At 44.2% G+C, this 23202-nt stretch overlaps 2 long non-coding RNA genes across 4 annotated transcripts in view; both read right to left on the reverse strand.

Moving 5' to 3' along the window:
- LOC145790982 (uncharacterized) overlaps window positions 1-21227 on the reverse strand; it is a 37548-nt gene extending 16321 nt beyond the window's left edge. The window contains exon 1 of one of the 2 annotated variants that reach the window (XR_014330494.1): window positions 20776-21227. This is a non-coding gene — a long non-coding RNA (uncharacterized LOC145790982). The remainder of the gene's footprint in view (window positions 1-20775) is intronic. The other variant, XR_014330495.1, reaches the window with a different exon arrangement.
- LOC114294376 (uncharacterized) overlaps window positions 1-23202 on the reverse strand; it is a 46206-nt gene that overhangs the window by 20319 nt on the left and 2685 nt on the right. The window lies entirely within an intron of this gene.

A 23202-nucleotide genomic window follows, 5' to 3' on the forward strand; every position in this document is an offset into this window, starting at 1 on the left:
GGCCCTGGAACTAGGGGCAAGACGTTTGGACGTCATCGGGGATTCGAACCTTGTTGTTTCTCAAGCAAACGGAGACTGGAAAGTCAAAGAAGAAAAGATGATGATGTACCATCAGACCTTGGACTTGCTAATCCCTCGGTTTGAAAAGCTAAACTTTACTCATCTTCCAAGAGAAAACAACAAGTTTGCAGATTCTTTAGCAACTCTATCTTCCATGATAGACATCCCATTTGAAATCCGGATGCGTCCAGTCGTCATTGACCAGAAATTTGTGCCAGCATATGAGTCGATCGCTGCTATAGATGAGGTTCAGGACGAAAACCCCTGGTATTTTGACATTTGGAATTTCTTGGAAAAGGAAGCATACCCGCCAGGAGTAAATGCCAAGGATAAGAGGGCAATCAGAAGAATGGCCGTCCAGTTCATCATCTGTGGGGGTAAACTGTATAAGAGAGGTCATCTGGGAATGCACAAGCTGTGTGTTGAAGCCGAAGAGTCAAAGCACCTGATGGAGGCCGTCCATGGAAGAGAATGCGGTGCGCATATGAACGGAGTAATGCTAGCACGAAAGATCCTCATACAGGGTTATTACTGGTCCACAATGGAGGAGGATTGTATTAGTTTTGTTCGGCGATGCCACAAGTGTCAGATTCATGCAAACCGCATGAACATCCCGCCGTCGAAGCTGTACAACATGACTTCGCCATGGCCATTTTCAGTTTGAAGAATCGATGTGATCGGGGCCGTCACTCCGAAGGGGTCAAATGGGCATGAGTTCATCCTGGTTGCGATAGATTATTTCACGAAGTGGGTCGAGGCCCAATCATATGCGGTGTTGAAGGTGTCACACGTTGCAAAGTTTATCAGAAACAACATCATTTGTCGTTATGGGGTCCCAAACGAGATAATTTCAGATAATGGTTCCCACTTCAAGAAGGAAGTGATAGACTTGTTGGAGAAATACAACGTGGCTTTCCATAAGTCATCTACATACCGGCCGCAAACCAACGGAGCGGTCGAGGCCGCCAACAAGAATATCAAACACATACTGCAAAAGATGGTGGAAACCTACCGGGATTGGCCAGATAAGCTGCCATTTGCTCTGTGGGGCTACAGGACTTCAATCAGAACTTCTACCGGAGCGACTCCGTATTCATTAGTTTATGGGATGGAGGCTGTTCTACCTATCGAGATTGAGGTTCCGTCGTTACGAGTATTGGCTGAGTGCCAAATAGCCGAAGCAGATTGGCAGCGGAGCAGATTTGAGGAACTCATGCTTTTTGACGAGAGAAGACTGAAAGCACTGTATCATATTCAAGGCTATCAGCGCAAAAATTGCCCAGGCTTTCAACAAGAAAGTTAAGTCCAGGAATCTAAAAGAAGGAGATTTGGTGCTCAAGGACAACCGAGCTCCCATCCACGACCCAAGGGGCAAGTTCAAACCCAATTGGACTGGTCCTTACATCATCAAAGCTATCTGGTCAGGTGGAGCTGTGGTTCTGATGGATCTAGATGGCCTGGAGTTCTCCCAACCGATTGTAGACGTCCCCGAACGCCCCGGGAGGGTTAAATCCCGCTCTGTTCATTTGGGGTTACTACAGCTCGGACTCTTAAAATGTCACGGTTCCTAATCTGAACCAAAGAGTCCAAATCCGGCAAATCGTTTTGAGAAACTGATTTTTGAAAAAGTAGTGCCAAACATGGACTGCTTTGCCAGATACAGAGTCGCCACCTAAATATTTTATTTTGGGAAATTTAGGAAACCCTGACTCGGTGCCAAAAGGCCACGTGTCCGTCATCACCAAAGTTGCCTCGGCTCGGGAACTTGGGTACGATTGGGGAAGGTCACTTCGTGAGCACCCCCGCTCGCCCGGTCATAGACCGGCCTCTACTAACCATGATATCTAGTTTTGAAAACATTGTGGGTTCTTATTCCGGTTTATTAGCCTAGGTTACTATGTGATGCGCACAGCATATAAATATAGACCGGGTCGCCTGAATTGGAACGAAACATTTCATGCTTGTTTTTTAAAATGGTTTGCTACCCGCAGGTAGGCTTTAAAACATTTGATGATTTATTCCAATTTAAATAACCCAGCCTTCACCCACAGGCATTCAGGCAGCTATATCACATAAGCACATAGCCTCATGGTAAGCATGCTATCATGGCAGTCACTCACACGCATGTAAGGATGCTAAAGCATAAAACTCACCGAGTACTCCAAGCCAAAATAGAAACTACATTAGAAATCATGCATGATCCTAAGTATACAGAAATGCCTAATGCAACACATGCAAAATGCAACTATAGCAGGCTCGGCTATTCTAAAATGGTATATGAAATGTTACAACTATCATGTATTCGACTTGGAAATTGAAAGTACAATGCAGTTAGTATGATGCGCCGAGCCCGGTGCATGCAATACAGATGAATGAATGCAAACATGCTGTCATACTGTATGCTAATTTAAACATGCCCTAATCTAACCATCAAAAGCGGATAAATAAAAGGGAGAAAGACGTGGGGTTGGAAGACATACAACACACACACGCACACTTATTACAGTTGTGCCCTCACTCGGAGGGTCCGAATAAATAATACAGTCCCGAATAAAAGAATATTACAGTCCAAAATATTACAAAATCCTAATTAATTAATGAATTAACTAAGAAAGCAAATAAAACTGGCGTGCAAGCCAAGGACTGCCTTGCTTCTGATGGATGATGCATGTCCGGATTGTCTTGCGCGGAAATCCACCGGAATGCCCCAATTAGCCTCTGTTTACACCTGTTCTTGAAATGCGTGCCAAGCCCCAAAAGGTTGCTGATTCCTGGTTTTGCTGCAACAGAGAGCAGGAAAGGGGCATAGCAATGTATTTGCACAGATATATGCATGTCTCGATCCTCGTGCCACCAATCACGCATACCGAGGCATGATGGCCGAGGAGTCGAAATGCACAACTCAATATAGGACGAATGCACATGAAACTACAGCTAAAACCTAACTCCATCATGGATAATCCGGAGTGTCGGTGACTGGGGAATTGAGACACATTCCGTCACTCGGAGTACGAAATGTACCTCGTTTCCCGTGCCCGGGCTAACTCCTATCCCGAACACGATGCAATATGCATGGTATGCATGAAATGCAACTAAGATATAATCCTAACATACTCAATGTTATGGAAATGAAGTGCCTCGAAATGCGTGCACGCAGGCACGTAAACCGAGAAAATGACAGAATACGATAAAAATGAGATGCCTCGAAATGCGTGCGCACGGGCACGCAAACCGAGAAGAAGGCAGAATATGATGAAAATGAGATGCCTCGAAATGCGTGCACACGGCACGCAAACCGAGGCAATGACGGAATGCTATGAAAATGAGGTGTCTCGAAATGCGTGCACACGGGCACGCAAACCGAGGCGATGACGGAATGCTATGAAATGACATGGAAACATGATATGGACTTATACCAACATGAGTGAGCCTCAGCCACACTCACATAGGATGCTGGTGAATGAAAATGGGGTGCCTCGAAATGCGTGCACACGGGCACGCAAACTGAGGCGGTGGCAAAATGCGATGAAATGATATGGAAATGACAAATGGGCTTATACCAACATGAGTGAGCCTCAGCCACACTCACATAGGATGCCGGCGGATAAAAATGAAGTACCTCGAAATGCGTGCACACTGGCACGCAAACCGAGGCGATGACGGAATGCGATGAAATGGCATGGAAATGACAAATGGGCTTATACCAACATGCGTGAGGCTCGGCCACACTCACATAGGATGCCGGCGGATAAAAATGAGGTGCCTCGAAATATGTGCACACGGGCACGCAAACCGAGGCGATGGCGGAATGCGATGAAATGGCATGGAAATGACAAATGGGCTTATACCAACATGAGTGAGCCTCAGCCATACTCACATAGGATGCCGGCGGATAAAAATGAGGTGCCTCGAAATGCGTGCACACGGACACGCAAACCGAGGCGATGGCGGAATGCGATGAAATGGCATGGAAATGACAAATGGGCTTATACCAACATGAGTGAGCCTCAGCCACACTCACATAGGATGCCGGCGGATAAAAATGAGGTGCATCGAAATGCGTGCACACGAGCACGCAAACCGAGGCGATGGCGGAATGCGATGAAATGGCATGGAAATGATAGCAATCATTCTAATGGAATTTCAGCAGTAAAATATGGGGGAAAACAGCCCCGAAATGAGGCGAAATGACATGAAATGCATGGAATTGTCCCGAAATGTGAATTTAGGTACCCGAAGTGACCTATAGCTATGCCAAACATGCACAATATGGACATGCAATGCAAATACAGAAGCTAGACAGTCCCAAAAAATGCACTTTCTCAGTTATAAACATGGCCAAAAAGCAAGCATAGGTATGGCAAAAATAGCATGCAAGAATAGGGGCCAAAAGAGGGGTAATGAAGCAAGTGATACAAGCAAAACCCAAACTGAAAAATTTCCTTCTACAACACTGAAGAGGGACCAAAAATATGAATATTTACAGTTTATGGCAGCCTTAAAATCAGTATACAAACATGCTAAAAGTGTGATGCAAAATTAGGCTCAAAAGTGGCTACAACATGAAGTATACAAAATAATCGCCAAACAGCCAAAGACCCTTAATAAAACATGTATAATGGACCAAAATAAGCACTTTTCCAGAACTGTAAAATGGCCAAAAACAAAAGCATGGTAGGCTAACTAAACATGCAAGAATGGGGAATAAAAGAGGGATATAACATGAAGTGACCTATGGAGGTCTCAAACCATGAAAGGACCTAAATGAAAAATGAAGAATGGACCAAAATAAGGACTTTTTAAGAACTGTAAAATGACCAAAAACAAAAGCATGGTAGGCTGCCATTGCATGCAAGAATGGGGAAGAAAAGAGGAGTATAAAGGTAGGTACAACATGGAAGTCCCAAATGGTGTTGAGCCCTTCTTCAATGTTTAAGAGGGGCTCAAAATAAGCCTAATATCAGTTTACAACATGCTCGAAAATAAATTGCTCATGGGTCAAAAATAGCATGCAAAACTATGACATACAAGAGGGTCAATGAAGCAAGTGTGTCATGGAGGGCTCAAACAGGGTTGAGCCCTTAATGAAAAGTGAAGATGAGCTCAAAAGAGGGCCCTTTTCAGTTAGGGCCGGAGCTTGAAACAAAAAGCATGTGAGGCTTACAAATAGATCAAAAAAAAGGGTCAAAAGGGTAAAAGTATTACTTACCCTTGAAGACTCAAACTTTTGTTGCTTCTTGGATGAATTTGCAGCTTCTTTGGCCTTTGAGAAACCTTCCTTGTTGCTGGAAATGAGGTGGTGGTGGTAGAGCTTGGTGGTGTAGAAGGAATGATGATTAGGGACTTAGGGTTTTTCAAAGAATTGAGAAGGATGAAGATGGAGTTGTGTATGGAGGCTTGAAGGAGAGTTTTTCTAACCCCAAAATACTACAAGGCTTGCTTGCTATATAGGCCAAAGAAGGGGTGTAAAGGTGGGGGAAAAGGAGAGTAATATTCCCCCACGAAATATCCCCCAGATAAAGATCTTGTCTGGGGGAAACAGCTCCACAGCTGTAAAGTGTACAGTGCAAGGAAGCAGGCCGGCCTGGTACTTTTGTTGCAGGTGGCCGGCCGGCCACACCCCCTAGCCGGCCGGCTAGGGGTCAAAAGGTTCAATCATATTTTCTGGCCGGCCACCAACTGGTGAGGTAATCCTATGTGTGTACAACACAACCATGTGGTTAAAAGTCCAAGAAAGTGGGTCCAAGGGGTTCAACATTAGCTCGGAAAGAGGGGTTCAAAAGGGTCAATTTGAATTAATGGCCGGCCATGAACTTTTAGGGTCCTCTCATGTGTGTACATCACAAATATGTGGTTCAAAGTTCGAGAAAAAGGGTCCAAGGGGTTCAACATTAGCCCGGAAGGAGGGGGTCAAAAGGGTCAAGTTGAATTAATGGCCGGCCATGAACTTTTAGGGTCCTCTCATGTGTGTACATCACAAATATGTGGTTCAAAGTTCGAGAAAATGGGCCCAAGGTGTTCAACATTAGCCCGGAAGTACGAAAAACAGGCGCCGGAGGCCGTCGGAGGATGTATAACTGGTTGCTGCAACAATTGCTGGCCTCCCACCCATCAGTGACCTCCCCGGTGATAAAACAGAGGTACCTGCCAAAAATGAACGAAAACCGTTGCAAAACGAATGCTCGGGGACCAAAACACGCAGTTCGGGGTCCCGAAAATGGGCTGTTAAACATCGAAAGTGGTGTTCGGCCACGAAGTGGGTTTCTCAGACCCCAGTGTCCCTCAAAAGGGATTAAATAAGATGTATGCCAAAAACCGGAGCAAAAGGAGATGGTTAAGCGATCCCGAACCGAGGCACACGGCCAACGGTCCCGAAAACCGGGAATTGGACTCCGAAATGGGCAAAATGGCCTACGGCCACCAAATGTAGCCTACGAATATTGAGAGATGGTCTACGGGACCTCTCCCTCCCCTCAGGAAAAGAAACAGAGAAAACCGAGTCTGGTTCGCAAACCGAGACAAGGCATAGAAGAAGGTTCGGAAGTCCGGAGGCAGGGCTCACGGCCGCGACTCTGAAACTTCTGAACGAGTACATTATGCAACATCGCCAAGCACTCAATCGGTGACGTCTGAGTCTTAAGGTTGGTCAAAAATTGGGTGTCTACACCGATCAACATGGACAAGTTGAAGAAATATTACCCTTGAGAGTCTTGCTAGGCCGAAAACCCGAAAGGGCGACCTAGGCAAAAGTTAGAGCACAAAAAATTAGAAAATATAAAAATTGAGCTCGCAAGGTTGAAAACCCGCAAAGGGCGACCTTGGCAAAAGTTAGAGCGTAAAAGAAGAGTGAAAATACCCGAGTGAACCTAAGCCTGCACTACGTAAGGCTTGATTCCCATCTTTGGGATACGTAGGCAACTTCACCTTGAAGTTCAGCCATAAACTTTTTCCCGATCAAATTTGTCCATTTTGACCATCTCGGTCATCTTTATCCATCGGCATTTATCGTGATCTCCGGTGCAGTGCTATTCAGACTAGGGGCAACTTTCCGTTGCCGCGACGGTGCAGCGCTATTCAGACTAGGGGCAACTTTCCGTTGCCATGCAGTGTCGTGGTACTCTTCAAACTAGGGGCAACTTTCCAGTTGCAGGGATCTGGGGTTGTGCATTTCAGTGATAGATGTTCGGCGTGTCCAATTCTGATCCATATCGAAAATGGTTTTGTAAAGTTTTAATAAAAGTTGACTCTGTTCAAATTAATCTCTTTACAACTAAGACCATTTTTGGACCAAAGCGGAAAATTTTCAGTACCACAACCTTCAATTTCATTGATTTCAAAACAGAGTTCTCCTGCTCTTGCATACAATCGAAGTTGCTTTTTATTACATTCATAAAGAAAACTTGAAAGTACTAAATAGAGCAATAAATTCGGGGCATAGTCAAGTCAAGTATCCCTACGCCCCCTCCCAGAGCTAGTCAAAGCCTTTGACGCCAAGCTAGGCCCAACCTGTGCCTCATCGTTGAGCCAATCCAAGCACTCGTCAGACAAAGTGCAACTGAAAGTGAAAGCAGGAGCCAGGAGCTCTCTAGTCCTCCATGCTGTGGCATATCGGGCAAGCTGTGCACCTCGGACTGGGAAAGCAGCCGGATACTCAATCCCCTCTGGTGGGCAAATCTGGTCATGACCGAACTGGCGTAGGAACTGGAACGGAAAGTAGAACACACAGTGGGTTAGACCAATCAATTGGATCCCGATCAGCCGGGACATGCTATAGCTGATTGCCGGGAGGTTGAGCCAAGGACAACGCCAACCAATGCGATCTGCGGACAGATTGCACATCCAGTCAAACCACCATCTTTCATCGGGGGCATTGACTAGGCGCTGTCGAAAGAAATAGCCTCGAGCTGAGTAGGCTGAGCAAGAGTCCACAACCTGTAATTTGTCCATTAACCATACCTGGGGAGGGATGGAAAATGAGAGAATAAAGAATAGAGAGGTGTACGATAAGAGAAAAGTAAGACAAGGGTTTTGTGAGAAAAACCGAGCCTGAGAGCCGAGTGATGTGAGCAAATACATATGTAAGATTGGGTGGGAAACATTACCTGCAGCAGCAGTGGACTCCCAGCAAATCTAGTCGTCTCCCGGTGATAGACAGAATCCAAGCCCATCAGCGTCTCGGCCAAGGTCATGGCAATGCAGCTCTTTCCTTCTCTCAAGCCTTAAACAACTTCAATCAGAAGAATACTAGCTCCGCCGAAGCCCGGGGAAAGCAGAAAGTGAAACAACAGACACAAGCAAAGGGCGTGTTGCCGGAAACCTTGCCAATAATGGTCGTTGCGGTCACCGGTGTCAGAAAAACGATGAATCAAACCAAGGATATCCAGTTCCCCATTACAGATCAGAGACTGAGCATCATGAGCGGTGAGTCCACACATCCGCCCTAAAGCCTAGGCATGGCCAAAGCGGAGCTGGGGCAAGATCTCTTCATGACATTCAGACTCCATCAAAACCTGAAAATCTTCAAAAGTTGGACATACCTCTTGACCACCGAAGCTAAAGACGTGCGTCACCGGGTTCCAAAACCTCGCCGTGGCATGGAGAAAAGGGAGATGTAGCGGAGTGCGACTCAGCGTGAATAGTGCATTCAAGCCAAAACCCCGGAAGTTCAACTTTTCCGAGCCATCTAGAGAAGCGATCCAAGCTGTGAGATTTTCAATGAGAAACGCCTCCATCTTTGTGCAAAACTAAGATGAATTGAATCAAAACACGGAGCTAAGGCTTTTAAAGAGGGAAAAACACTATTCAGGGGGACAAGTGTCAAAAATTGGGCGGCTGCAGGGTTAAGTGGCCGGCCGGCCACTTTTTCTGGCAGACCGGCCACTTCTTGTTACAAAAATGGTCGGTGGCCCCCTCTCTGCAAAAAAACTGGCCGGCCGGCTCCCAAAAGTGGCCGGCCATGCTCCAATGTATGCCTTTGGCCCTGTTTTATCCTCCAAGGGAAAGTTTCAAGCATTTCCATGCAATGGATGTGCCGAAGGCCTCTATTTCCCTTTGTTTTGGATGCGTTCCGTTGCCCAGATCGTCCGAAGTACACTTCGTTTTGTTAAGTCTTGTTTATCGAGTTGTTTTTTTGCTTATCGAGTTGTTGTTTTGTTTATCGAGTTGTCGTTTTGCTTATCGAGTTGTTTGTCGAGCTGTCGTATTTCGTGTTTTTGAGTTGTTACTCTTTGTTTAAGCTTTTTTGTTTAAGTCTTGTTTATCGAATTGTCAACATTATTGCATTTTGTTTATCGAGTTGTAAAGTTGCTAAGGTTTTGTTATATCTTAGAAAGTTAAGTTGTTGCGTCGGTTCACTACCTAACTGGGCAAAACGCACAACACACATTTCCATTCAATCTCATGCAGAATGATGCGATATGATGCTAAGTGTTTTAAATACAATACTTTTTTTTTTCAAAAGCTGTTTCATCCCATCATGTCTCGCTTGTTACAACATTTTACAAACTAAGGCACAAGTTTTACAGAAAATAAAACTGCCCGATAATGTACAATGTGTTACAACTACTAGCAAAAAGATAAATAAAACAGGAAACAGCCGCATCTGTGCTCTCAAGAGCAGTGATAAGAGGCCCTCTTCATCCTCTTCTGCGGAACAGACTCTCCGCCACCATCGCCATCGCCATCATCTGAATCGGAGCCGTCATCCTCGGGATCCCCCTCGACCTCGCCTCCACTCCCGGAAACAAGGCCGGAGCCGTCATCTCCATCAGCAGATGTCTCCGACTGACGGTCTGCAACCTCCTCCTCCTCATCCTCGTCGGGCTCCTCCTCCACGACATGTGCTCTACGCTTGCGAGACGACCCCTCCCCTCGAGAAGGCCTGGATGGCCCAGCTCCTCGGGAAGGCCTGGATTGCCAAGCTCCGTGAAAAGGCCCAGATGGCCCAACTCCCCGAGAAGGCCCAGGTGGCCCGGCCTGCGGCTGAGCATATACCGGAGGCATCTGAGGACAAAGAGTTCAATTTAAATACATCAGTCCAAATATGTACATCAGATGCAAATACAAGCAAAAACTACATGAAGTGGGTGCATGTAAACACAGTGTACAAGTGGGGTGTGTGTCAGATGTGCTCTACACAAGTAGCCTATCAATGCAGTAGAAATCAGCATGTCATCAGAAGTATGATAAATGCCAGAAAACTAAAGGGTACCTGGAAGCCCACGATAGACAACTGTGCCTCCCTCCGCAAGACCATGCCCTCGAGTGAGGCCACCAATCCGATCACCTCCTCCATGTACTCTCTGGGTGGCTGCAGATACAAGCTCAAATCATCAACGAATAAAGGAGTGTCTAAGCATTTGAATGATAGATGAAAAGCAGTAGAACATACCGGCGGTGAGTCGGGATCAATGACATAACGATGACCGGGCATCGGAGGCTCTATCGGGAACTGAATCGGAGAGGTAGTCCCAAACTGCCACCCCATCAGCTCAGTCGGCATATCCGACCACCCAGGATGAGGAAGAGTCGGAGGAATCGGGGGAACCGATCCACCCCCACCTCTAGATGTACCAGCCCTGCTAGTGGAAGGGGCGTCTGCAACTCGAGCCTGGGCCTGGCTCGAGGATGGCATACCAGCAGACCTCCTCATCGGAGTGCGAACTCTCGTCAATGGAGGCATCAGGTATGTATGACGGTAAGTGGCATAGTCCCCCTCCTCAATATATAGCAAAGCATCAGTGCCCGGCATAGCATTGACGACATCCCGGGAAATGAGTATATCAGCAATCCGCATATCGGCTGGAGGTGCTGAAGGAGGATCCTGAGAAGTGTACCCCCAGACCTGACGCAAGAACCGCTCCCCCAGAAAAAAGGCCCTACCAACCGGCCCTTCGAATAGGAGCCTGTACCGGGAGGCACCCCACCCTCCGGCAAACTGGAAACGGAGACCCTCACCTAAGGGCGCCCAGGGCTGCCATGTAATCTGCAGATAACAGGTGCATAAACCAAGCAGGAATTGGAGATGTACAGGATAAATCAAAGATGAAAACAGAAAGAACTGAGAGTTCTGAAGTACCTCCGATGGGCGCACTGTGTCAAAATACTGTCGCAGGTAAAGGAGAGACTCTAGAGGTCTTGGCCGATGCCGGCCTTCGAACACAAGTGAGTACGGGGTCATGAGAGGTCCCGCTACCATCATCTCCGGGGCCAATGTCGGGAAATATGCATAGACCCACAACTGTAGAGAACAAAGCAGAATGTGAAATGCTGAGGGCAAAATGCACGATACAGAGTATAAAGTGCGCCGTGCGTGTAATGTGCAAGTAATGAGGAGCAAAAATGTAAAACAAGAGGGCAGAAAGTACCTCCCAGGCTCTCCAGTAGCCGCCGAGTAAGTCCCCCCGTCCGCGAGAAGTCGCGCTCATGTAGCAGTAAAGGGTGGCCAAGCCGGCACCACCCCAGTCGTATCGCCTGACCTGTGATAGGTCCACCAAGGCACTCAGCAGATAGAGCCCAACGGTGTTCCCTCTATCAGCAAACAAGGTGGTCCCAAACAGGAACATCAAGAAGCCGCGAGCATACTGCGCCGCCTCATCAAGAGTTGCGGGCTCCATCTCCACCCGCCGAAAATGGGAAGACAACCAGGTATATCGGACTCTCCCCAAAGCTCTGTCAACAGGCGGGCGAGTCCCTAGCAGATATATCCAAGCGGCCTCCCACTCGCCCATGTCCTCATCATATGGGATCGCCCAGCCTCCCACATCAAGGTCGGTCAACACAGCAAAGTCAAAGGGGGTCATAGTCATATCCTCAGTGGCAGAGAAATGGAAAGAGTTGGTGGTGTCCCACCATCTCTCCACCAGGGCGGCCATCAGCGTCCTCCTGGCAGGACAACGGGACAGTCCAGCACAGAAGGGCCCAAACCCTGTCAAGTCGACCAAATCCCGAACGGCCTCCGGGAGCTCGGCATACCAGTCTCTAGCCGCGGTGGAGCCATACCCTCGCACGTTGCGAGAAGTCACCTGCATTCAGAATGAACACATGTTTCAGCATGAAATGAATAAAGCTGCGTGCGAATAAAATGAATAGGCTGCGTGCAAAGTAAAGTAAGTGGGCTGTGTGTTCACCATCAGTTGGGCTGTGAGCTCATAATATCAGTGTTTTGGGTTGCGTGTTCAACTCTCAATCAGTGTGTGCTGTGTGTTCACCATCAGTTGGGCTGTGAGCTCATAATATCAGTGTTTTGGGCTGTGTGTTCAAATCTCAATCAATTTGAGCTGTGTGTTCAGAAAATCAGACTGGGCTGTGTGTTCAGAAAATCAATTTGAGCTGTGTGTTCAGAAAATCAACTGGGCTGTGTGTTCAGAAAATCAATTTGAACTGTGTGTTCAGAAAATCAATCTGGGCTGTGTGTTCAGAAAATCAATTTGAGCTGTGTGTTCAGAAAATCAGACTGGGCTGTGTGTTCGGAAAATCAATTTGAACTGTGTGTTCAGAAAATCAATCTGGGCTGTGTGTTCAGAAAATCAATTTGAGCTGTGTGTTCAGAAAATCAGACTGGGCTGTGTGTTCGGAAAATCAATTTGAACTGTGTGTTCAGAAAATTAGACTGGGCTGTGTGTTCAGAAAATCAATTTGAGCTGTGTGTTCAGAAAATCAACTGGGCTGTGTGTTCAAAAAATCAATTTGAGCTGTGTGTTAAGAAAATCGGTCTAGGCTGTGTGTTCAGAAAATCAATTTGAGCTGTGTGTTTAGAAAATCGGTCTGGGCTGTGTGTTCAGAAAATCAATTTGAGCTGTGTGTTCAGAAAATCAACTGGGCTGTGTGTTCAGAATATCAATTCGAGCTGTGTGTTCGCCTTCAATCTGGGCTGTGTGTTCAGAATATCAATTTGAGCTGTGTGTTCAGAAAATCAGTCTGGGCTGTGTGTTCAGAAAATCAATTTGAGCTGTGTGTTCAGAAAATCAATCTGGGCTGTGTGTCCAGAAAATCAATTTGAGTTGTGTGTTCAGAAATCAACTTGAGCTATGTGCTTTAAAAATCAGTGTGGGCTGCGTGTTCACCTTCAATTTGGGCTGTGTGTCCTAAAAATCAGTGTTTGGGCTGCGTGTTTAACTCTCGATCAGTGTGTGCTGCGTGTTCACCTTCAATTTGGGCTGTGCGTCCTAAAAAAATCAGTGTTTGGGCTGCGTGTTCAATCAATCTGGGCTGTGTGTTTAGAAAATCAATTTGGGCTGTGTGTCCTAAGAAATCAGTGTTTGGGCTGCGTGTTCAACTCTCAATTAGTGTGTGCTGCGTGTTCACCGTCAATTTGGGCTGTGTGTTCAGAAAATCAGTGTATTGGGCTGCGTGTTCAACCTTCAACCGATGTGTGCCGTGTGTTCACAATCAATTTATGGGCTGAGTGCTCAGGAATTCTAGTGATAAGACCATGTGTTCAAAACGCAAGCAGGATGCAAGAAAAATTCGTAATACGTTACGGAAGAGGTAGGAATGAAGTAAATACCTCTCGTGCCTCGTGGGAGAGATGATACTCAGGCTCCCGCAGGAGGAGATCCTCGGGTGCTCGCCCGTCGAACTCGGTGAAATGATAAAAAACAGCCCGCGGGAGAACATGTACTGGTGGATCATACCTCTTGGGGATGAAGGGGCGGACCCTCGGAGGTAGAGACATGATGTCAGGCTCGCCTTTGGCACCTGGAGAACCTCCGCCGTGGGGAAATTGACCCGCCATTTCAACAAATCTGCAAAAGGGGGCAAAAATGAGCAAAAATGAGCCAAAGTCAACAAAAGTCAACTCTCGGGAAATGAAAAAGTCAACAAAAGTCAACTCCGAGAAAATCTTCCAAATATTGAGACAAACTCACCTCAAGTGGCGAAAATGAGAAAAGAAGCCCCGAAACCAAAATTTAATCGGTTCAAAGTGCTTAAAACTGAAAGATTTCGCGAAAACAACTTGCGTGGGGCGTTGGAAAACGCGTATAGAGCCCGGATCTGAGGGAGAAAATGGTTTGGGAAGGAGGAAAGGAAGATTTCGGAGCTGCAAAAGTGAGCTCAAAGTGTTTGGGTGGATGTATTTAAAGAAAAGAAGCTAAAAGGACAAAATTGCCCCCGGATTAGGCAAAGTGGCCAGCCGGCCACTTTTTCTGGCAAGCCGGCCATTTACTTTTCAATAACTAGCCGGCCACATCCTTCTCCCAATAAAACTGGCCGGCCATGCTCCCCACATTCCCTCCAAGGTCCCTGCAAATTTTGAGGAGGATTGGAGTCCCCGAGACCTAAAAAAATACAAGAGAAGTGCACTTTTTGTCGCGAAACCGTCCCGCCGAAACCTCAGCTTCAACCTCCAATGTATGTCTCATCGTTTACTCATCAAAAGTGAGGTGCATCCTTTTGAACATGTTGTAACCTCTCCGGGAGGTGGACCGGAGGTCGCGATCAAGTCACCCTCGCCGAAACGAGCGTTTCTTCCCGCATTACGATGCACTTTTCTATCAACACCATGATTGTCTGCATTCGATATCACATTGAACACATGTTGTTAGCTAAGTTGTGCTTGTTGATTTTCTTTTCTTTACAGGCACGATATTGTATGCACAGTTCATTCGAGGCTGGTGCGACCAGACGAATCGCGCAGGTATCGTATCTTCTCTATGTGAGACGCGACGAGAATTGAATAATTCTCTGCATTCTTAACTGCATGAAATGTAGTTGTTGCTTTGCATTCTTGCTTAAAACTGTTGCATCTATTTGCGAATACTTGCTTCATTACAGCTTGCTGCATTTGCACGTTCATCAAGTTACCTTCGGCTTCTTGCATTGTCAGTTGTATTTTGCCCCTGCCTGCGGGCATGCCTGCGGGCACATCTGTGTTATTTTGTATGTTTGTCTAAGTCTCCGGCCTTGTCAAAAATGGGTCGTCTCTAGGTTTTGACATTCACTCCCGTCACTTATGACTTTTGAGTTCTGTCAAAGAGGGGCAACTGTAGACACCCCATTTTTGACCGATCTTGAGACTCAGACGTCACTAGTTGAGCGCTTGGTGATACTGCATGTCGTGCTCGTTCAGAAGTTTCAGAGTCTCGGCTGCGAGCCTTGCATCTGGACTTCTGGACTCTTTTGTGCTTTGCCTCGGTTTGCGAACCAGGCTCGGTTTTCTCTGTTTTCTCTTCGTGAAGGGAGGGAGAGGTCTGGTAGATCATCTCTCAGTGGCCGCAGGCTACGTTTTGTGGTCGTAGGCCACTTTGCCCGTTTGGAGTCCGGTTTCTGGTTTTTCGGAGCCGTTAGCCGTGTGCCTCGGTTCGGGACCGCTTAACCACCTCCATTTGCTTCGGTTTTTGGCAAACTTCTTATTTGCTCCCTTTTAAGGGACACTGTGGCCCGGGAAACCGACTTCGTGGTCGAACATCACTCCCGGTGCCTAACAGCCAGTTTTTGGGGCCTCGAACTGCGTGTTTCGGCCCCCGAACCTTCGTTCTGCATTGGTTTTGGTTCATTTTTGGCAGGGACCTCTGTTTCATTGGTAAGAAGGCCGTAGGAGGGTGGGAGGCCAGTAATTGTTCTGTCAGCCGACTTTATCCCTTCATCGCCCTCCGTCGCCCGATTTTCCTCACTTCAGAGCCAATGTTGACCACCCTTGGACCATCTTCTTGAACTTTTAACCACATATTTGTGATGTACACACCTGGGAGGCCACCAATATTTGGTGGCCGGCCAGTAATCTCTGTTGACCCTTTTGAACCCCTTTGAAAAATGGGTTGTTCTCTCTCCTGGTTCACTTTTTCCAGTGTTCAACCACAGGGTTGTGTTGTGCACACATGGGAGGCCCTCTTTTTGTGGTGGCCGGCCATTAATCACACTTGACCCTTTTGACCCTAGCCGGCCGGCCATGGGAAGTAGCCGGCCGGCCACCTGCAACCAAGATAACTGGCCGGCCATGTTCCTTGCATCAGCTACAGTGCAGAAGTGCATTCATTTTCCCTCCAGATTCTGTATCCGGGGGGCTGCATTTTGGAGGGAAACTTGGCATGTTTTCCCTCCATTTTTTCCCCCCATTTTCTCCCTTTTTTTGCCTATATATCAGAGGCTCCAGCTCTGATATTAGGGTTACAAAATTTCCCTCTAAGGCCCTTGCATTATATCTCTCTCGCTCTATATTTTCCAAGCTAAAACACCCTTAGCCCTACACCATCTCTTCACCAACCCATAGCCCTACCCTTCCATCCTCCATTCCAGCAGTTTGAGGGTGTTCTCCAGAGCTTAGGAGTGCTGCATTTTGGTCCAAGAAGCTACCAAAGTTTGGTCTTCAAGGGTGAGTACCATTCCCACTCTTTTGAGCTTATTCTTGTATCATTTCTTAGCCATACATGCTTACTGTTTTGAGCTTCGGCCCTAATTGAAAGTGGCATTTTTTTGAGCTCCTTTTCACTTTTTTTTAAGGGCCTCTCACTGTTTGAGGCCTCCTTATTGCACTTGCTTCATTATCCCTCTTGTATGCCATTATCTTGTGTAGTATTTTTGGCTTATGTATAATCTGTTTTGAGGAATGTCATAAACTGAAAAGTTTCTTATTTTGAGCCCTTCTTCAACATTGTTGAAGGGCTCATTGCCGTTTGTGGCCTCCATTTACTACTTGCCATTATATCTCTCTTTTGGCCATATTTTTGTATGATTTGTTAGCCTCGGATGATTCTGTTTTTGGGCTCTTTTCAGAACTGAAAACAATCTTATTTTGACCCATTCTTCATGTTTCATTAAGGGTCTTTCATGGTTTGAGGCATCTTTTATATACTTTGTGTTATATCTCTCTTTTTGGCCTCATTTTGCATAGCATTTTGAACATATTTGCATACTGTTTTGGGTCCGGCCATCAACTGTAAAATAAATTATTTTTGGCCCCTCTTCAACATTGATGAAGGGCTCCTTTGCGTTTAAGGCCAGCAACCACTACCTGCTTCTTTGTCCATCTTTTGGTCCATTTCTTGCATGAGGGTTTAGCCATACCTGTGTTGGTTTTTGTGGTTTGTTATGTACTGTAAAATATCATATTTTGAGCCCCTCTTCAACATTGTTGAAGGGCCCTAATCTGTTTGGGGTCAGCAGCTGTGAGTTGCTTCTTTATCTCATATTTAGGGCCATTTTTGCATGCTAGTTTTGCCCTATTTGTGTTTGCTGTTTGGCCTCACTTAGAACTGAAAACATGCTTGTTTTGGGGCTGCCTTAAATCTGTCTTCACATGTCATGATCAAATAATGCATGCCTGAGGTAGCTACAAGTCATTTCATATGCTTAATCTTGCATTTCGGGACCATTTTTATGCATCGGGTGCCATGTGTTTATGATTCGGGGCTGTTTTGGGTCATGTTTTGCTGCTGGAAATTGCATGTTTGCATATCATACTCCATGCCTTGCCATGTCTTGGTAGAGTGGCATTCGGTGCCTTAGGGTCGGTCCTCGGTTTGCGTGCATGTGTGCACGCATCTCGAGTTGTCTCATTTCCATCTAATGGCCTCTTATGTGAGTGTGGCTGAGGTCCACTCATGTTAGTGTAAGCCCATTTATGCATTGTGTATGCCATTTTATTTCATAGCATTGCGTATGCCATTTCATAGCATTGTGCATGCTAGGTTGTATATTAGTTGCATTTCATGCATATCATGCATATTGCATCGTGCTCGGGGTAGGAGTTAGCCCGGGCACGGGAAACGAGGTACGTTTCGTACTCCGAGTGACGGAACGTGTCTCAATTCCCAGTCACCGACACTCCGGATTATCCATGATGGAGTTAGGTTTTAGTTGAGTTTTCATGTGCATTCATTCCATATTGAGTTGCACAATTCGACCCCTCGGCCATCATGTATCGAGATGCGTGATTGGTGGCATGAGGATCGAGGCATGCATACATTTGTGAAAATACATTGCTATGCCCCTTTTCTGCTCTCTGTTGCAGCAAATCAAGAATTAGCAACCTTTCGGAGCTTGGCGCGCTTTCCAAGAATAATTGTAAAATAGAGGCTAATTGGGGCATCCCAGTGGATTTCCGCGCAAGGTAGCCCAGACATGCATCGTTTATCAGAGTCAAGGCAGTCCCTGGCTTGCATGCCAGTTTATGGCTTTCTTAGTTAATTTGTAAATTAATTAGGAATTTGTTTATATGTGGACTGTATTATTTGGAACTGTACTTATTCATTCGGACCCTCTGCGCGAGGGCATAACTGTAATAAGTGTGCGTGTGTGTGTTGTATGTCTTCCAACCCCACGTCTTTCTCCCTTTTATTTATCCGCTTATGATGGTTAGATTAGGGCATGTTTCAATTAGCATGCAGTATGATAACATGTTTGCATTTATTCATCTGTTTTGCATGCACCGGGCTCGGCGCATCATACTAACTGCATTTGTATTTCAATTTCAAAGTTGAATACTTGTTGGCTGTTGCATCTCATATGCCATGTTTAGAATAGCCGAGCCTGCTATAGTTGCATTTTGCATGTGTTGCATTAGGCATTTCTGTACAATTAGGATCATACATGGATTTCTAATCGGTTTCTGTTTTGGCTTGAAGTACTCGGTGAGTTTTATGCTTTAGCATCCTTGCATGCGTGTGAGTGACTGCCATGAATAGCATGCTTACCACGAGGCTATTTGCTTATGTGATATAACTGCCTGAATGCCTGTGGGTGAAGGTTGGGTTATCTGGATTAGAACAAATCATTAACTGTGAGTTTTAAAGCCCACTAGATAGTGGCAAAACCACCTTTTCTTAAGCCCACCCGAGGGTGGCGAAATCTGCATTTTAAGCCTACTTGCGAGTAGCAAACCATCTTTCAAAAACAAACATGAAATGTTTTGTTCCAATTCAGGCGATCCAGTCTATACTTGCATGCTGTGCGCATCACATAGTAAATCTAGGCTAATAACCGGAATAAGAACACATAATGTTTTCAAAAATAGATATCATGGTTAGTAGAGGCCGATCTTTGATCGGGCGAGCGGGGGTGCTCACGAAGTGACCTTTCCCAATCGTACACAAGTTCCCGAGCTGAGGCAACTTTGGTGATGACGGACACGTGGCCTTAGGCAAACGAGTCAGGGTTTCCTAAATTTCCCAAAATAAAACATTTAGGTGGCGACTCTGTATCTGGCAAAGCAGTCTATGTTTGACACTTCTTTCAAAATCTGTTTTCTCAAAATGATTTGCCGGATTTGGACTCTTTGGTTCAGATTTAGAACCGTGACAATTTTAGAGTCCTAAGCTGTAGTGACCCCAATATCGAACAGAACGGGACTCACCCTCCTGGGGCGTTCGGGGGACGTCTACACCAACACATTCAAATAAGTACAAGAATCTGAGTGAGTTAGAGCATAAAATTGTCTTCAACCCATCTAGTTCCAACTAAATATGAATAAAATATATGGGGATTCATCAACGAATGAGAATTTAACCACAATATATCTCATCAATAAATCTAGTTGGAGTTTTCACATTATAACTTATGCTTTCTGATGAGCCCCATCCTTATTAGAATGAATGAAACGGAAGTTGTAAAAAATGATCACTATTTGGCCACTTTTGTATTGAAGGAACCTTACAGAAATTTGTCTTCTTTTATGACTCCATGGGGCTTGGCTAATTATGCAGTGGTTTGATTTGCTATTAATGTCTATCTCTCTAATGATCTTCATTAATGTCTATCTCTCAATAAAATCACAATACTTTGTAACAGAGTTACAATGGTGTACATATATTGGTGACCATGCTCAATTGTGAAAGCAGATTGAAACAGATTCAAACACTCAATGTTCCAATTGTTTCTGATAAATTTGTCACTTGAGCATAGAATCAAACACTTGGTGGGCAAAAAATTTAACAATCCACATATCAAACAAACAATCACCTAAACCAATGATCCAAATTCAGAGTTTATGATCTAAATTTTTTAGTCACCAATTACTTTTATAAATCCCTCAAAACTTTAAGGCCTCAAATGCAATGGTGTAAAAATTAATATAAGGGAAGTTATATGATAAACGCATAGATGAAATCTCTCAAAAGAAAACTCATTTATCAATGTCTTCCTCCCTCAACAAACAAGGGTCTTTCCTCAATCAACTCATCAAATTTGTGATTGATCGTATGGCTGAGTTTCAAGGAGCAACAAAAATAATAAGAGTACAATAATTTATTAAAAAAAATCAAAGAAGATCAACAGTCTCATTTAAGAGGACATAGATTCATGAGATATCAACAATTCAGCACAATCCCAGAAAGAACATCATCTAATTAATCCCACAATCATTCCCAGACTGATTTAATCATAACCCTCTCACAAAATCAACAAATTAACTGAAAAAGAATAAACAAAATCTAAAATTTGAAAAAGATCGAGAGTAACAACCCATCAAATAAGATAAACCAACAGTGTCTTTTTGTCAAACACTTTTTAGGCAAACAAACCTATAATCCTAGAGCCCATCATGATCTAATATATAACAGGACAGGAGATAACAGTGTAAATACACCTACCTAACAAAATATAACCATGAAAATAGTAATAAATTAAAAGTATAAATATATCAAAAACCAAATTTTGAACTAATCAAGTGAACCCAGAAAAAAATAATAATAGACCATAGATAATGAACCCAACAAAATACTAAAACCCAGATGAATTAAGCAAATGGCATTACTAATCCGTAAAAAAATAAATGAAAACCTGGAAGAGCGGGCATGGTGCAAGAAGCGACAGGCTTGGGCGACTTCTCGACCTCGACAAGGCACGTACGGCAGTTTCCTGCAATGGAGAGGCAGCTGTGGTAGCAGAATCTGGGAATTTCGACGCCGGCGACCTCGCAGGCCTGTAGAACGGTCATCCCCTTTGGGATTTTTATAGCCATCCACGAACACCTCGATCGTGTCTTCCGGGGTTGGAGAAGTGGACCCTAGCTCCTCCCACTGGGGTTCGATTTTGGACATCATCTAGCGGAGGCTGGGCTTCAGCAGCAGTTTCTGGCTTCTGGAGCTCAGCTGTGGAGACGATGGTTCGAACGATGGCATATCTAGGGTTTGGAGATTTGAAACGCAAGGCTCTGGAAGCTAGCAACCCCAACCCCATCTCTCTCTCTCTCTCTCTCTCTAATAGTGGAAAATGTTTCCTTTGTCTGTTGTGTTAGCAGATCGAAACCAAATATATATATTAGGGGTGAGCAGCGGATATACCGATCCGCCAAAACCGACCGAACCGAACCGATCCGCCGCATTTTGGACGGATGCGTGATGATGAGCGGACGGTTGCGGATTGATTTTCTCCAATCTGCCAATTTGGCGGACGGATGGCGGATTTGAGATTTTTTGGCCGCAACCGAACCGCCAAACCGCCAAATCGTGAGCACCTGTAGTAATTTATAAGACTTTGTATTTTCAATTTGTTTAAATATTATGTTTGTGTTTTCAATTGAAAAAGAGTTTAAATATTCTGTTGAAAAAAAGTTTTCAACTTGAATATATTTTTGAATTGAAAAAAATAAACATATTATTCATCTATATTTTTTAGTTTTTAAATCTAACTCTAAAAATAAAAAATAAAAAATATGATATATGCTGGTTGGTTTTTGTTTTCAAAAACATATGTAGATGTAACAATATAGAGACATTCAATCTCTACTACTGCTCTGTTTATGGTTTTGGTGGTTTGAATTGTTATTATATTTTAAGAATCACAGATTGTAATACTTTATAGGGATGAATCATGCTGTAATTGTAATATGTGGATGAAGCATACAGTGATCGTGATATTCTAAAGTTTCAAACTTTCTTTCTTTGGATAAGGCATACAGTGATTGTAATACTTTTTTAAGTCATTGACTGTAATACTTTTTTTTTCTTTTTTTTTTAAGGAAGTGCACAAGTTGAATTATGTTGAAAATTTATAAAATTTTAAACCGCCAAACCGATTCGCATCCATCCGCCAAACCGCCAATCCGCTCAATCCACATCCGCCGGATTGGCGGACGGATGCGGATTGATTTTCTTCAATCCGCCAATCTGGCGGACGGATGGCGGATTGGAGGTTTCGTGGCCGCAACCGACCCGCGCCCACCCCTAATATATATATATATATATATATTACACCATTAGCGACTAAATTTTTAGTCGCCAATTACTTTTATAAATCCCTCAAATTTAAATTAGAAAGGTCTCCCTCCGATTTTTTTTTTATTTTTTGGCGACTAAACTAATTTTTGGTTGCTGAAAATATGTTTTGGCGACTAAACTTTTGGTCGCCAAAGATAGTTTTTTTATTTTTTTTATTTTACGTTTGGCGACTAAATATTTTAGTAGCCAATACCTAATAAACGACGACTAAACTAATTTTTGGTCGCTGAAAATATGTTTTGGCGACTAAACTTTTGGTCGCCAAAAGATAAAAAATAAATTTTTAATTTTACATTTCGGCGACTAAATATTTTAGTATCCAAAACTCAATATACGGCGACTAAAATTTTTTTTTGTCGCCAATTGTAGTATTTTCAGCGACTAAATTATTTTTTAGTCGCCAATAATTAATATATCCCGACTAAAAAAATTTAGTAGTTAAATTTTATACTTTTGGCGACCAAAAAAATTTTTAGTCGCCAATTCCAAAACTTTTGGTGACTAAATTTGTTTTAGTTGCTAATTTTAGTCGCCAAAGGTGTATTTTGTTGTAGTGTTATGATATTGAACTACACAAGCACAACACAGATCCTCTACGTTTTCCATTTGATTGGCTCAAAGCTATTGAAGGATAATCCAAATATGATGCGATCTAGAAATTTAAAAAATTATCATAATTTTAGGATTACACTAACAAATATATATATGTACCATTAAAAATTTTAAACTCAAGCATACATTTATTAAAAATGAGAAAAACGGAGAGAGAAAAAAAAAATTGATCTTATGCAACTCAAAGATTAATGTAAAACATATATTTTCAACAAAAACTTATCATGTTCCAGTAGTAGATCAGAAGTCACTATTACAAAAACAGATAAAGATCACACTTTTTTGTGTGATGTATGTTATTTAATCACACATTAAAGTGTGATATTTGGGAGTGTGATTAAAAGGGGTCATTTTTAATCACACCTTTTAAGTGTGA

The sequence above is a fragment of the Camellia sinensis genome, chromosome 5 (assembly GCF_055761805.1).
Source record: "Camellia sinensis isolate YWXY chromosome 5, ASM5576180v1, whole genome shotgun sequence".
Lineage (NCBI taxonomy): Eukaryota > Viridiplantae > Streptophyta > Magnoliopsida > Ericales > Theaceae > Camellia > Camellia sinensis.